The following is a 15,614-nucleotide window of genomic DNA, read 5'->3' as shown; positions in this document are numbered from 1 at the left end:
TATGTTAAGTTATTTTCCTTCTATACCCATTTTATTAGGTGTTTTAATCATATATGTATGTTGCACCTTGTCAGATGATTTTTCTGCATCTATTGATATAATCATATGATTTTTGTCCTTTATTTTGATTATGTGGTGTATCACATTAATCAATTTGCATACATTGCACAATTGTTTTCCACTGGGTGAACACCACTTGATGATGACATATAATATTTTGAATGCATTGTTGCATTTCATTTGCTGGAATCTTGTTTAGGATTTTGCATGTATTCATTGTCTGTAAGTGGTCTGTAAATGTTGTGTGTGTTGTTATCCTAACCAGGTTTTGGTATCAGTGTAATGCTGGCCTCGTGAAATCAGTTAGTGAGTATCGTCTCTTTTTCAATTTTTTGGAAGAGTGTGAGCAGAATAGGTATAAGATCCTCTTTGAATGTTCGGTAGAATTCACGACTGAAGCCAACTGGTCCCTGACTTTTACTTTTGGGAACGTTTCTGATGTCTGATTAAATTTCCTTACTGTTGATCGGTCTATTTAGATTTTCCAATTCTTCGTGATTCAGCAGTCGTGATTCAGGAAGGTTATCTGTTTGTAAGAACGTGTCCATTTCTTCTAGGTTTTTCAATTTTGTGGCATATAATTCTTCACAGTATTCTTGGATGAACCTTTATATTTCTGCGGCATCCATGGTAACATCTCCTCTTTCATTTCCGATTTTGTTCACTTCTGTCTTTTCCCTTTTTATCTTTGTGAGTTTAGACAAGCATTTGTCAGCTTTGTTAATCTTTTCAAAGACCCAGCTCACTTGCATTAATTTTTTTCTATTGTCTCCCTGTTCTGTATTCCATTTAGTTCTGCTCTGATTTTTGTTATTTCCTTCCTTCTGCTGACTTTCGGTTTCATTTGTTCTTCTTTTCCTAGTTCTTTAAGGTGTAACATAAGGTTATTTATCTGGGATTTTTCTTCTTTCTTGAGATAGGCCAGTAATTATATAAATTTCCCTCATAAAAGTACTTTCACTGCATCCCAGAAATTTTGGTGGGATGTATTTTCATTGTCCTTGGTTTCTATGTACTTTTTATCACTCCTCTTATTTCTTCTTTGACCAAGTCGTTCTTTAAAAGTATATTGTTTGGAAAAAAATGGCAGCATGAGGTGAGCCTCTGTAAAGCTCCCCTGGAATTTACAACTAATCGAACAACAAAAACTCCACAAAGGACTCCATGCACAGTACACAGGCAAGACGAAGAGGCCGACTACCAAAGTCATCTGCAGGTGGTGGAATCGCGCGAGCGGAGGAGGAGGAAAGGGAGAAGTGCAGAGACAGAGCCTCGTGGGCAAAGGACGGAGACCAAGGTCAGTGCTACGAGCTCCCTGCCTCCCGAAAACACAACAGCTCTGGGAGAGGGAAGAACTCGGAATGCAAGGGCTCCGCTTACGGCCGACAGGGCTGAGGGGGCAGCATATAACACAGCTGAACACAACGCTCTCGGCAGAGAACTCAGAGCAAAGACTGAGGGAAGAAGACTGAAAACAGTGGTTTAAGCCCTCACTGCTGAGCAGAGAACAGAAGCCTTAGGCACTGAGACTAGCCGAACCTCCCGACCCACCCAGAGCTCCACCCGCCCCCACCTGCCCAGTGCTAGAAACAGAACAGTAGCAGTGTCAGATCAAAACAACAGAATATATGCTGTTCTGAGGACTGTGGACCGCAGAAACAGATTCGCAGCCCAAGTAGTTCCGGCAAAGGGGAGGGAGCTTTGGAAGCAGGACCGGCTGTGGTGGTGGTCGCCGCCATTGCTCTGGGCCACCTCTCACAATTAACCCCATCCCTGACCCCACCTATCTGGGCGGATACCTGCAGGAGTAAACAGAACTGCTGAAACATACGGGCTCTGAATCTGGAGCTGGAAGAGCTTTGGAACATCAAGAGCTCTCTGCATACCCACCGAGATACTGCTACCGGTGACCTAGACGAACTATTAACAGAGGAGAAGCCCGTTTCCCAGGGAATCCCCCAATTGTGTGAGAAGCTGCAATAGTGCAGAGAAAACAGTACTACCATGTGGGAGAAGAAAAATAAGCTGCAATTGGAGAAATAATAAAACATTCAACCAACAAGTACTGGAAAACAAAAGAAAGACCACTTCATATCAACCTGTTGCAGAAGCCACTCCTGTAGATGTCTAGGAAGAGAAATAGTAAACCAGTAATCGCCATGAATAACCAAGGCAACAAGATAGCTCAGAAAGAAAGTGAAAAAATCTCCAGAAAAGGCACTTAAAGATACAGAAATATGTGACTTAAATGACAGAGAATTCAAGACTGCAGTTCTGAAAAAACTCAACAAGATGCAAGAAAACACAGATAGGCAGTTAAGTGAACTCAGAAACACAATCAAAGAACAGCATGAGCATTTTACGAAAGAGATTGAAATTTTAAAAAAGAACCAAATAGAATTTCTGGACATAAGGAACTCAATAGAAGAAATTAAGAATGAAATAACCAGCATAGGTAGTAGAGTTGACCAGATGGAGGAAAGAATCAGTGACATCGAAGATAGAAACCTGGAAATTAACACACATGGAAGAAGAAACACAATTGAGACTTCAAATAAATGAAAGAACTCTACAAGAACTTTCTGACTCCATCAGAAAGAGCAATATAAGAATAATGGGCATACCAGAAGGAGATGAAAGAGAGAAGGGAACAGAGAACATATTCAAACAAATTGTCGATGAGAACTTCCCAAATTTGTGGACAGAACTGGACCCTCAAATCCAAGAAGGAAATAGAACACCTAGTTACCTCAATCCCAACAGGCCTTCTCCAAGGCATATTGTACTGAAGCTGTCTAAAATCAAAGACAAAGAAAGAATCCTCAAGGCAGCCAGGGAAAAGAAGACGGTATCTTACAAAGTAAAGCCCATTAGACTATCATCAGATTTTTCCAGAAACTCTACAAGCCTGTAGGGAGTGGAACCAAATATACAAACTGTTGAAACAGAGAAATTATGAGCCAAGAATAATATATCCAGCAAAGATATCCTTTAGATATGAAGGAGGAATAAAGACCTTTCCAGACATACAGAAGCTGAGGGAATTTTCTAATACACGACCTGCACTACAGGAAATATTTTGGGTTGTTTGTTTTTTTGTTGTTGAGTTGCATGAGTTCCTTGTATATTCTGGATACTAGCCCCTTATCGGAGGCACTGTTTGCAAAAATCTTCTCCCAATCAGATGGTGGTCTCTTTATTTTGTCAATGGTTTCTTTTGCTGTGCAGAAGCTTTTAAGTTTCCTATAGTCCCATTCGTTTATTTTAGCTTTTACTTCCATTGCCTTTGGAGTCAAATTCATAAAATGCTCTTTGAACCCAAGGTCCACAAGTTTAGTACCTATGTTTTCTTCTATGCAGTTTATTGTGTCAGGTCTTATGCTTAAGTCTTTGATCCATTTTGAACTAACTTTGGTACATGGTGACAAATAGCAGTCCAGTTTCATTCTTTTGCACGTGGCTATCCAATTCTCCCAGCACCATTTATCGAAGAGGCTGTCTTTGCTCCATTGTATGTTTTTAGCTTGTTTGTCAACATTATCTGTCTATATTTATGTGGTTTTATTTCTGGGTTCTCAATTCTATTCCATTGGTCTATGTGTCTGTTTTTCTGCCAATACCATGCTGTTTTGATTATTGTGGCCCTGTAGTACAAGCCAAAGTCAGGAAGTGTGATACTTCCATTATAGTTCTTTTTTCTTAAGATTGCTTTGGTTGTTCGGGGTCTTTTGTGGTTCCCAACAAATCTGATGATTTTTTGTTCTATTTCTTTAAAATATGCCATTGGGATTTTGATGGGGATTGCATTGAATCTGTATATTGCTTTGGGTAATATGGCCATTTTAACTATGTTGATTCTTCCAATCCATGAGCATGGAATGTCTTTCCATTTCTTTGTGTCTTCTTCAATTTCTTTCAAAAAAGTCTTATAGTTTTCAGCATATAGGTCTTTCACATCCTTGGTTAAGTGTATTCCTAGGTATTTTATTCTTTTTGTTGCAATTGCAAAGGGAATTGTTTTTTGTATTTCTTTTTCTGAGATTTCATTGTTGGTATATAGGAAGGCAATGGACTTTTGTGCGTTGATTTTGTAGCCAGCAACTTTACTGTATTCGTTGATTGTTTCTAATAGCTTTTTGGTGGAGTCTTTAGGGTTTTCTATATATAGCATCATGTCATCTGCAAAGCGTGATAATTTAACTTCTTCATTCCCAATTTGGATGCCTTTTATTTCTTTATCTTGCCTGATTGCTCTGGCAAGGACTTCCAACACGATGTTGAAAAGCAGAGGTGATAGGGGACATCCCTGTCGTGTTCCTGAACGTAGAGCAAAGGGCTTCAGTTTTTCTCCATTAATTATGAGATTAGCAGAGGGCTTGTCATATATGGCCTTTATTATGTTAAGGTATTTTCCTTCTATACCTATTTTATTATGTGTTTTAATCATAAATGGATGTTGTATCTTGTCAAATGCTTTTTCTGCATCAATTGATATAATCATATGATTTTTGTCCTTTATTTTGTTTATATGATGTATCACATTGATGTATTTGCATATGTTGAACCATCCTTGTGCCCAGGGGATGAACCCTACTTGGTCGTGATGAATAGTCTTTTTAATGCATTGTTGTATTCGATTTGCTAGAATTTTATTTAGGATTTTTTCATCGGTATTCATCAGAGATATTGGTCTGTAGTTATCTTTTTTTGTGCTGTCCTTACCAGGTTTTGGTATCAGGGTAATGTTGGCCTCATAAAATGAGTTGGGGAGTACTGTTTCTTCTTCAATTTTTTGGAGGAGTTTGTGCAGAATTGTTATTAGATCCTCTTTGAAGGTTTGGTAGAATTCACTAGTGAAGCCATCTGGTCCAGGACTTTTGCTTTTGGGAAGGTTTTGGAGGACTGATTCAATTTCGTTACTGGTGATCGGTCTGTTTAGATTTTCCAGTTCTTCATGGTTCAGACTTGGAAGGCTATATGTTTCTAAGAACTTATCCATTTCTTCTAGGTTGTTGAATTTGGTGGCATATAGTCCTTCATAGTATTCTTGGATGATCCTTTGTATTTCTGTGGTGTCCGTGATAACTTCCCCTTTTTCATTTCTGATTTTGTTAATCAGTGTCTTCTCTCTTTTTATCTTAGTGATTCCGGCCAAGGGTTTGTCAATTTTGTTAATCTTTTCAAAGAACCAGCTCTTTGTCACAGTACTTTTTTCTATTGTCTTTTTGTTCTCTATTTCATTTAGTTCTGCTCTAATTTTTGTTATTTCCTTTCTTCTGATGACCTTGGGTTTTACTTGTTCTTCTTTTGCTAGTTCTTTAAGGTGTAACATGAGGTTATTTATTTGGGAGTTTTCTTGTTTCTTGAGATAGGCCTGTAATGAGATAAATTTCCCTCTTAAAACTTATTTTGCTTCATCCCAAAAATTTTGGTAGGATGTATTTTCATTGTCATTTGTTTCTATGTATCTTTTGATCTCTCCTCTAATTTCTTCTTTGACCCAGTCCTTCTTTAAAAGTATGTTGTTTAATCTCCATGTATTTGTGTTTTTTCCCGCTTTCTTTTTACAGTTGATATCCAATTTCAAAGCCTTATGATCAAAGAATATGCATGGTATTATTTCAATCTTTTTAAATTTGTTGAGACTGATTTTATGTTCCAATATATGGTCTATCCTTGAGAATGTTCCATGTACACCAGAAAAGAATGTGTAGTCTCATGGTTTAGGATGAAGTACTCTATAAATGTCAATTATGTCCATTTCATCTAATGTGTCATTTAGGGCTACTATTTCTTTATTTATTTTCTGTTTGGATGATCTATCCATAGCTGTCAATGATGTGTTTAAGTCCCCTAGTATAATTGTGTTTTGTTCAATTTCTCCCTTTAGTTCTGTTAGTAGTTGCTTGGTGTATTTCGGTGCTCCCTGATTGGGGGCATAAATATTGATAACTGTATTTCTTCTTGTTGTACAGTCCCCTTCACCATTATGAAATGTCCATCTTTGTCTCTTGTTATCTTTTTCACCTTGAAGTCTGTTTCATCTGATATCATTATGGCTACACCTGACTTTCTCTGGGCACCATTTGCTTGGAGTGTCAATTTGCACCCTTTCACTTTGAGTCTATGCTTGTCCTTGTAGCTGAGATGTGTCTCTTGGAGACAGCATATGTTTGGGTTTAGTTTTTTGATCCAATCTGCTACTCTGTGCCTTTTTATTGGTGAGTTCAGTCCATTTACATTTAGGGTGATTGTAGATATGTGAGGATTTACTGTCTTTCTATCTTTAGTTTTCTGGTAAGGCTGTGTCTCCATTGTTTCTTTGCCTTTTTGTTGTTGTCTATTATTTCTGTGTGGTGGTATTCTATGATGTTTCCCTCTGTCTCTTCTTTTATTTCAGTATATATTTCAGTTCTGGATTTATTTTGAGTGGTTACCCTTAAGTTTATGTAAAAGAAAGTTTGATGTTTAGAGTATTCCATTTTCTTCAGCACGCTTACTTTCTCCATTCCCATATTCCGGTTCAGGCCTTCACTCTCCCCCTTTCTGAGTTTTGATTGCCACATATTGTCCCTGTTGATGGTTGTCGAATAGCCTCCTTATTATTTCTTGTAGTGCAGGTCATTTGTTAGAAAATTCCCTCAGCTTCTTTATGTCTGGAAAGGTCTTTATTCCTCCTTCGTATCTAAAGGATATCTTTGTTAGATATATTATTCTTGGCTCATGATTTATCTCTTTCAATAGTTTGAATATTTGGTTCCACTCCCTCCTGGCTTGTAGAGTTTCTGCTGAAAAATCTGATGATAATCTAATGGGCTTTCCTTTGTAAGTTACCATCTTCTTTTCTCTGGCTGCCTTGAGGATTCTTTCTTTGTCTTTGATTTTAGAGAGCTTCAGTACAATGTGCCTTGGAGAAGGCCTGTTGGGATTGAGGTAACTAGGTGTTCTATTTCCTTCTTGGATTCGAGGGTCCAGTTCTGTCCACAAATTTGGGAAGTTCTCATCGACAATTTGTTTGAATATATTCTCTGTTCCCTTCTCTCTTTCTCCTCCTTCTGGTATGCCCATTATTCTTATATTGCTCTTTCTGATGGAGTCAGAATGTTCTTGTAGAGTTCTTTCATTTCTTTGAAGTCTCAAGTCTCTTTTTTCTTCTATCTGTGTCATTTCCAGGTTTCTATCTTCGATGTCACTGATTCTTTCCTCCATCTGGTCAACTTTACTACCTAAGCTGGTTATTTCATTCTTAATTTCTTTTATTGAGTTCTTAATCTCCAGAAATTCTATTTGGGTCTTTTTAAAAATTTCAATCTCTTTCGTAAAATGCTCATGCTGTTCTTTAGTTGAGTTTCTGAGTTCATTTTACTGCCTATCTGTGTTTTCTTGTATCTCGTTGAGGTTTTTCAGAACTTCAGTCTTGAATTCTCTGTCATTTAAGTCACATATTTCTGTATCTCTAAGTGCCTTTTCTGGAGATTTTTCAGTTACTTTCTGAGCTATCTTGTTGCCTTGGTTATTCATGGCAATTACTGGTTTACTATTTCTCTTCCTAGACATCTACAGGAGTGACTTTTGCAACAAGTTGATAGGAAGAGGTCTTTCTTTTGTTTTCCAGTACTTGTTGGTAGAACGTTTAACTTTTTCTCCGACTGCAGACTTTTTTTTTTTCCTCTCTCACAAGGTAGTGCTATGTTTTCTCTGCACTATTCCAGCTTCTCACACACTGGGCGGATTCCCTGGGAGACGGGCTTCTCCTCTGTTAATAGTTCATCTAGGTCACAGGGCACAGTGTCCTGGTGGGTATGCGGAGAGCTTTTGGTGTTCCAAAGCTCTTCCAGCTCCTGCTTCAGAGCCCGTATGTTTCAGCAGTTCTGTTTACTCCTGCAGGGATCCGCCCAGATAGGTGGGGCCAGGGACAGGGTGAGTTGTGAGAGGTGGCCCAGAGCAATGGTGGCGACCTCCACCACAGCCTGTCCTGCTTCCACAGCTCTCTCCCATTTGCCGGAACTATTTGGGCTGTGGATTTGTGTTTGTGGGCCACAGTTCTCAAATATAGCAAATTTTCTGTTGTTTTGATCTGACACTGCTATTGCTTCCCTTCTAGCACTGGGCAGGTGGGGGCGGGGCGAGCTCTGGGAGGGGAGGGAGGGGGCAGCAAGTCTCAGTGCCTAAGGCTTCGTTCTCTGCTCGGCAGTGCATGCTTAAACCACCGTTTTTCATTTGTTTGTCTTGTTCTTTTGTTGTTTTTGGTTTATATACCACAAATCAGTGAAATCACAGAAACTCCTAGACACAGACAATAGTTGAGTGGTTGCCAGAGGGTAAGGGGGGTGGGGTTGGGGGGTGGGAGATGAGGGTAAGGGGGATCGAATATATGGTGATGGAAGGAGAACTGACTCTGGGTGATGAACACACAATGGGATTTATAGATGATGTAATACAGAATTGTACACCTGAAATCTATGTAATTTTACTAACAATTGTCACCCCAATAAATTTAATAAAATAAAATTAGAAAAAAAAAAAAAGAAGAGCCAGAACATGTACACGTAGAACCTAAAAAACAAAACAAAACACCGTTTTCAGCCTTTTTCCGTCAGTCTTTTCTCCGAGGTCTCTGCCGTGAGCGTTGGGTTCAGCCGTATTATATGCTGTCCTCTCAGCCCTGTGGAGCCCTGGCGAAGCCCTAGCAGTCCGATCTCCCGCAGCTGTGGTAGTTCCGGGAAGCAGCGAGCTCGGCGCACTGAGCGAGGTCTGCGTCCTGCGCTGCGCGGCTCCGTCTCCGCGCACTTCTCCCTTTCCTCCTCCCCCGCTCACGCGAATCTCCCACCTGTAGGTGATTTCAGTCGGTAGTGGGCCTCTTCGTCTTGCCTGTCTCCTGTGCAGGGAGTTCTTTGTGGAGTTTTTGTTGTTCGATTCTTTGTAAATTCCAGGGGAGCTTTACAGAGGCTCACCTCACTCCGCCATTTTTCCGGAACTCTGTGTCTTCTTTAATTTCTTTTAAAAAGTCTTATAGATTTAATATATACGTTTTTCACTTCCTTGGTTAAGTTCATTCCTAGGCATCTTATTATTTTTGTTGCCATTGCAAAAGGATTCTTTTTTTTTTTTTTGAGATTTTCATTGTTAGCATATAGGAATGCAATGGACTTTTGTATATTTACTTTGTAGCCGGCAACTTTATAGTATTCGTTTATTGTCTCTTATAGTTTTTGGTGCAATCTTTAGGTATTTTATATATAACATCATGTCATCTGCAAAAAGTGCCAATTTAACTTCTGTATTTTCAATTTGGATGCCTTTTATTTCTTTCTCTTACCTGATTGCTCTGACTAGGATGTCCAATACTATGTTGAAAAGCAGAGGTGATAGGAGGCAGCCCAGTCGTGTTCCTGAAACAATGGGTTTGTTTTTCACCATTTATTATGATATTAGCTGAGGGTTTGTAATATATAGCCTTTATTATGTTAAGGTATTTTCCTTCTATACCCATTTTATTAAGTGTTTTAATAATAAATTGATTTTATATCTTGTCAAATGCTTTTCATGCATCTATTGTTATAATCACATGATTTTTTCCCTTTATTTTGTTTATGTGGTGCATCACATTGATTGATTTGTATATGTTGAACCATCCTTGTACCCCTGGGATGAACCCTACTTGGTCGTAATGAATAAACATTTTAATGCATAATGCATTTGATTTGCTAGAATTTTTATTCATTTTTAAATTATTTTATGTGTATTCATCAGAGGTATTGGTCTGTAGTTTTCTTTTTTTGTGTTATCCGTACCAGGTTTTGGTATCAGGGTAAAACTGGCCTCATGAAATGAATTAGGGAGTGTTGTTTCTTCACTTTTTTGGAAGTGTTTGAGTAGGACAAGTATTAGACCCTCTTTGAATGTTTGGTAGGATTAACTAATGAAGTCATCTGGCCCCGGACTTTTGCTTTTGGGAAGGTTTTGAATGACTGATTCAATTTTCTTACTGGTGATCAGTCTATTTAGATTTTCCAGTTCTTCGTGATTCAGCCACGGAAGGTATATGTTTCTAACAACTTGTCCATTTATTCTAGGTTATTCAATTTGGTGGCATATAAAACTTCAGAGTATTCTTGGATGATTTTTTGTATTTCTGTGGCATCCATGGCAACTCCCCCTCTCTTATTTCTGATTTTGTTTACTTGTGTCTTTCCTCTTTTTACCTCAGTGAGTCTAGACAAGAGTTTGTCAGTTTTATGAATCTTTTCAGAGAACCAGCTCTTTTACTGTTTATGCCTGCAAAGATCCGCCAAGATAAGTTGTGAGAGGTGGCTCTGAACAATGCTGTACAGGAACAAGCACAGTCAATCCTGTACCTCAGGCTCCCTCCCCTTCGCCTGAACTAGTTGGGCAGTGAGTCTGTCACTGCAGGCCACAGTTCTCCGAACTGCAAATATTCTGTTTTTGTTGTTGTTGTTGTTATTGTTGTTCTGACACCACTACCATTCTGCTTCTAGCACTGGGCAGGTGGGGGTGTAGCAAGATCTGAGAGGGTAAGGAGGGTTTGGCTAATCTCTGTGCTTGTGCCTTCTGTCCTCTGCTTGACCCCGAGAGCTTAAACTGTAATTTTAACTTTTCTTCCCTCAATCTTTGCTCAGAGGTCTCTGCCATGAGCCTTGGGTTCAGCCGTGTTATATGCTGTTCCCGCAGGTGGTACTGTGGGCTATAAGCAAAGCACTAGAAGTCCAAATTCTTACCTCTCCCATTACTGTGGTAACTCTGGGATGTAGGTAGCTTGGAACTCCTTGCTTGGTGTTTATCCTGGGCCCATACATCCCGCATCTCTGCACTTCCCCCTCCCTCGCTCACCCAATTTGTCCACTTTCAGGTGATTTCAGGTTGCGTGTCTCTTAGTCTTGCTTGTCTGCTGCCAGCGAGTCTTATGTGGAATTATAGCTGTTTATTTATTGTAAATCCCAGGGGAGATTTCAGGAGGCTCTCCTCATGTCGCCATTGTTATGACATAATCTCAAAGATTCTTAACAGTGTTAAATATAAATGCAGCATTTTCTATGTTTCTTTGTTTGTTTCCTCATATTAAAACACAAATGTCAACAATAAATATAATTTTAGTGAGGCAATAATTAACCTGAAGCTTCAGAATATATATACACTATTAGGTATGAAGCAGTTAGCTATTGTAAAAATAGAATTAAAAGAAATTTTATGGAAAATGAGCACATCTCTGTATTATGGACTCAGAGCACTTCAAGGTGGCTTCATCCTTGAGATCCTAGGAAATACAACATCAAAATGGTAGTGACATCTGCATTCATGTTGAGTGATAGGTACAAACATAGCTACCTACTCACATATATTTTATATGTTTCCTTTTTGACATTGAGAATGACAGATGACTAAAATAAACTCTTACAATTTATTTATAAAGTCACATCTGTATGTTCACATTGGTGCTCTTTATGAAAAGAGATAGACTGGGTAAAAATAGTTAAGTACGATAACCCAATGATGTGCTTAGAGAATGTTGTTAAACACATAGTCAACTGTAAACCATTTGACCCTGAATTCAAGGGCCAATTATTCAGAAAGGCTAATGTAAATTTTCCTTAAAATTACACTAAACCACAATTTTGTCCTTTCTTTCAATTTTAATGTGGACACAGTAATTCAACAAGCTTTGAGGACAGGAACCATGGCCATGTTTTTCCCTTTTGTATTCCTAGCACCAAGCATAGAGCCTAACATTTAGTCAGAGCTCAATAAATACTTTTATTTAATGAAAAATTATATATTGTGTATAGATGATGTATTACAGAATTGTATACTTATAACCCATGTAACTTTACTAATCATTGTCAGCCCAATAAAAATTAATTTAAAAATTATAGATTGCTTATAAATTAACTGGAAATTATAAATACAGCATTCTGGAGAGAATAAATGTTGTAGTTATATATATAATATTAATATACTAATATTCATATACTTGTATTATTTATCTACATTATAAAGTAATTAAAAACACGAAAACTTAATTAAGTAAAGTTTTAATCAATACTCTGTCCTCCCATAAAAACAGTCTCATTAAAAAATATTTTCATCCCTTTAGTGCAATAGATCTGAGCTAAGGCATTTTAATAAAACAATATGAGGTGGCTATTGGTCAAGATGGCTGAATAGGTAAATGCTGTGTTGACCTCCTCCTATGATGACCTCAAATTGCAACTAAACTACAGAACAACCATCACTGAGAATTGTTGGAAGTCTAGCTGAACAGAAGTTCTATAACTAAGGATATACTAAAGAAGCTATATCCAGACTGGTAGGAGGGGCAAAAACATGGAACAGGAAGATCCCACACACATATATGGGGGTTAAAAATTGGGAGGGATATCTTGGCTGTGGAGGTACATGCTAAGAGAGGAGATTTCCCAGCCCCTTACCAGGTTCCCCAGTCAAGTGTTCTGGTGCCAAGAAGAGAAGTCTCCATAACTTATGGCTGTGAAAGCCAGTGCACTGTGGCTAAGTTAAAGGGAGGCCTGCTAGAGTTCCAGGTCTTCCTATTAAAGGGCCCATGCATGAACTCACTCACAGACTGACTCACTTGCTCTGAGTTCCAGCACTAGGGCAGTAGCTTGAAAGGTGCCAGTAAAATGCTAGGAGGAACTGAATTGTCTGGCTTCAAATTGTGGGCTGGAGTGGCAGCTTTTTAACAGACAGAATTACTGGAAGAAGTCGTTGTTCCTTTGTCGATCCTTCTCCACACCCAGCAGACAGTGCAGGCTCGGGCAATATTTGAATCTCCATCAACCTGGCTAACACTGTTGGTCCTGCCATGGTGATTTCCTGAAACCCCACTCCTCCCAACTTGCTGACACACCCAAGGTGCTTCTAGCTATTTTTCCATCCAAACTACCTGTCTTGGCTCATGCTGAAAACATTATTAAAATCTCTCAAAGCTTCACAAACTCCAAACAAGCAACACCTGGCCATGGCATGACCTGTCCCTCTTGCTAAGCAACCCCAAGCCTGGCACTAGCAGCAGCAAGCCTCAGTTCACAGCTTAACCTTTCCCAGGCACCTCAAAGCCCAGTACCTTTGGCACCCACCTGCAGATCACCTTGTAGATGATACCAGGTGGCAGTGGGCAGGACACAGCATCAATGAACTTGGCTGGCAACAGAGCCCCTCCCAAGAAACCCCAGAACCAACACAACTGGTGGCCAATTTCAGAGCACAGCAGAGCACCATTCAACCAACTTCACAAATGGCACATCAAAAGGGCAGAATGAGCAGGCACCAGAGCCCTGCTAAACCTAATCCTGCTCCATAGGGTCAGCCCCTGCACAACAGTCCTCCACTCTAGTCATGGTCAATCCTCAAAACCAATCAGTCTGAGCATCAATCCCACCTACTGACATGCACACAGCGACCACGGCTCAACTACAACAGGAGGGCACACACAACCCAGACAAGGAATATACCTGGAATACCTGGCTCAGGTGACAAGAAAGACTGTGTCTCTGGGCCCCACAGGACACCTACTAAATAAGGCCACTCTACTAAGACTAGGAGAAATAGCAGCTCTACCTAATACATAGAAACAAAAACAGGGAAGCAGCCAAAATGGGAAGACAAAGAAATATGTCCCAAGTGAAAGAACAGAACAAAACTCCAGAAAAAGAACTAAACAAAATGGAGACAAGTAATCTATCAGATTCAGAGTTCAAAACACTGGTTATATATTAAACATATACATTCAGTGAGAAATTCAACAAAGAGATAGGAAGCAACAATGGAGATATAAAACATTAAAATATAACACCAGAAATGAAGAATATAATAACTGAAATAAAGAATACATTACAGGGAATCAACAGTACATTAGATATAGCAGAGGACTGAATTAGTGATTTGGAAGGTAAGGTAGCAAAAAATACCCGATCAGAACAGCAAGACAAAAACAAAGAAAACCCCCCAAAATGAGGATAGTTTAAGGAGCCTCTGGGACAATATCAAGCATACCAACATTTGCATCATAGGACTATCGGAGAAGAGAAAGTAAGGTATTGAAAACCTGTTTGAAGAAGTAATGATAGAAAACTTCCCTAACCTGGTGAAGGAAATAGACATACAAGCTCAGGAAGTGCAGAGAGTCCCAAACAAGGTTAACCCAAAGAGTCCCACACCAAGAAACATCATTATTAAAATGCCAAAGGTTAAAGACAAAGAATCTTAAAAGCAGCAAGAGATAAGCAGTTAATTACCTGCAAGGGGAACTCCCATAAGACTATGAGCTGATTTCTGAACAGAAACTTTGCAAGCCAGAAGGGATTAGCATGAAATAGTCAAAGTGATGAAAAGCAAGGACCTACAGCCAAGATTACCCTACCCAGCAAAGCTATCATTTAGAATCCAGGGACAGATCACGAGCTTTCGAGACAAGAAAAAGCTAAAGGAGTCCCTCACCACCAAACCAGTATCACAAGGAATCTTAGAGTGACTTCCTTAAGAAAGAAAAAACAATAAAAATATCAACAATAAAATGACAATAACTGTACATCTATCAACTATTGTTTTCAATGTAAATGGATTGAGTGCTCCAATCAAAAGCAAAGGGTGGCTGAATGGATAAGAAAACAAGACCCATACATATGCTGTCTACAAGAGACCCACTTCAGATCGAAAGATACACACAGACTGAGAGTAAATAGATGGAAAAAGGCACTTCATGACAAAAAAAGCTGAGTTAGTAATACTTATACCAGATAAAATAAACTTTAAAACAAAGGCTAGAACAAGAGACAAAAAGGACTCAGTGATCCCACTTCTGGGTGTTTATTCAAAGAAACACAAAACACTATTTTGAGGTGGTGCGTGCATTATGTTCCTTGCAGCATTGTTTACAATGGCCAAAACGTTGAACGAGCCTAGATGTCTATCGATGGAAGAATGGATAAAGAGGAGATGGTACATATATACAATGGAATATTGCTTGGCCATGCAAAGGAAGGGGTTCTTGACATGTGTTGCAGCATGGATGGACCTCAAGGGTATTGTGCTAAATGGAATATATTAGACAAAGACACATGCCATATGATTTCACTTGTATGTGGAATCTAAAGAAAAAATAAATAAACAAAGTCACAGATGCAGAGACTATTTGGATGGTTGCCATATTGGTGGGGGATTGGGGGATGGGTGAAAAAGGGGAGGTATTAAGAAATACAAATTGGTAGTTACAAAATAGTCATGGGGGTGTAATGTATACCATAAGGAATATAATCAATAATATTGTAATAACTATGTATGGTGTCAAATGGGTACTAGATTTATCTGGGTAATCACTTCATAAGTTATATAAATGTCTAATCACTATGTTGCACATGAAACTAATACAAAATTGTATATCAACTGTAATTGGAAAATAAATATGATTAAAAATAAAAATTTAAAAATGAAACCATAACGGAGAAGTACTACATTTCTGTATTGAAAAAAAAAATGTGTATAAGTGGACCTGCACTCTTCAAAACCATGTTTTTCAAGGG

This window comes from Rhinolophus sinicus, chromosome 18, assembly GCF_057876585.1.
Source record: "Rhinolophus sinicus isolate RSI-liver-muscle chromosome 18, RSI-T2T, whole genome shotgun sequence".
NCBI lineage: Eukaryota > Metazoa > Chordata > Mammalia > Chiroptera > Rhinolophidae > Rhinolophus > Rhinolophus sinicus.
This window is presented reverse-complemented; position numbering follows the sequence as displayed.